Genomic DNA, 1,845 nt, shown 5'->3' with positions numbered 1-1,845 from the left:
CTTTCTCCTGTTACAGAGGAGACCACTGCTTCCCTTTGTGACTCCCCAAAATGTATACACACATTTTTAATAATTATAAAGGCAGTGTTTATTAAACTACATTTCATTTTCAAAATTGAGCTATCAGCTGTTAAAGTGTGCATACATTTTTGGGGGGCACCCTTACATCCTTTACACAAAAAATAGTTAAGAAACCAGTAATCAACACAAAATATTAGCTCTAGTTTGCTAGCGCAGATGAACAAGGCAGTATCTAGAGGGAGTTATGTCCTTAAAGTTCAAATCATGGTCAAACACAGATTATCATAAAAACTGCAGTCATGAAAAGACAATTCAATACATACTGATTTCACCTCTCCAAACTTTATCAGAGACCATTTATTTGAACCAATTTTTAATTTATGTAAGAAAAAGAAATTTCATAGTATCTTGAAATGAAATCCCATTAAAATTACTCACAATTTCAGCCCGGCTGGTGTGGTTCAGTGGTTGAGCATTGACCTGTGAACCAGGAGGTCATGAGTTCGATTCCTGGTCAGGGCACATGCTCGGGTTGCAGGTTCGAGCCCCAGTGGGGGGCATGCAGGAGGCAGCCGATCCATGATTCTCATCACTGATGTTTCTCTCTCTTTCTCTCCCTCTCCTTTCCTCTCTGAAATCAATAAAAATGTATTTTTTAAAAATTACTTACTCACAATTTCATTCATATTGTAAATTAATCTGATGTTTAGAAAAGTAATCTTTCCAAAGCAGAGACTGATGCAAATAAAGGTCAAAGACATCTATGTATAGAGTTAGATATTGCTACTATTCATTCGAGCATCGTTCTTGGAATAATTCAGCAAAATTGCTGATTATGGCACTTCTGGCTGTTTGAAAAATTTAAAGCCCTGGCTTGCCTTTGAAATAGGCATAATTTCAAATTGGCCTTTCATTATTTGGCAAACAGCTTTCTGTTAAGTTGCATACTTAAACTTGTGCCGTTTTAATTTGTTTTAAAAAATAAGTATGGCCCTAACCAGTTTGGCTCAGTGAATAGAGTGTCAGCCTATGGACTGAAAGGTCCCAGGTTCGATTCCGGTCAAGGGCATGTACCTTGGTTGCGGGAACATCCCCTGTAGGAGGTGTGTAGGAGACAGCTGATCGATGTTTCTCTCTCATCGATGTTTCTAACTCTGTAGCCCTCTCCCTTCCTCTCTGTAAAAAAAAATCAATAAAATATATTTTAAAAAAAAGTAAGTATGGGAGTTTTATGGCGTGTTTGGAAGAACACAGTCTCAGTGATTAGTGTCTGTCTTTTCTTTAAAGAATCCATATTTTAGTATAAAAATCAATATGAAAATAAATATGAAGTCCTACTGACATTTAGATATTGATAATATACAGGAGACTCAAAATATATTGTATAAAATACATCTTGCTAGCTAATGGCTTTTAAAAAAAACCATTAGCAATTAGATAAATGGATTCACAAATTAATAAAAATTATCACAATAAAAATACATTATATTTATTTACCTGGTAACAAACATACTTATTCTGCTATAGTTCAAAGCAAATGAGAATTCAAACATTTTTCTTTAAGTCATCACTGGAAATGTATTAGTTTTATAGCAATGATCTTTTTTTTTGGAAAAGTAAATTAAATAGGTAATTCGTATATATTCCTAAAATAACATATTAGTACATTTTAATGAGTATATGTGTTCTCATTTCCTTTTGCTTAAAGACACAGTGTTTTAAAAATGGAAGTAAATACACATAGACAAAAACAAAACAAGTATGCAAAACATTTTATTTATAATAGATCAACATTTTTGACATGAAAGGTAGCCACTTTCAATC

The sequence above is a fragment of the Myotis davidii genome, unplaced genomic scaffold (genome assembly GCF_000327345.1).
Source record: "Myotis davidii unplaced genomic scaffold, ASM32734v1 scaffold11, whole genome shotgun sequence".
NCBI classification, from domain to species: Eukaryota; Metazoa; Chordata; class Mammalia; order Chiroptera; family Vespertilionidae; genus Myotis; species Myotis davidii.
Note: the sequence above shows the minus strand (reverse complement) of the source record.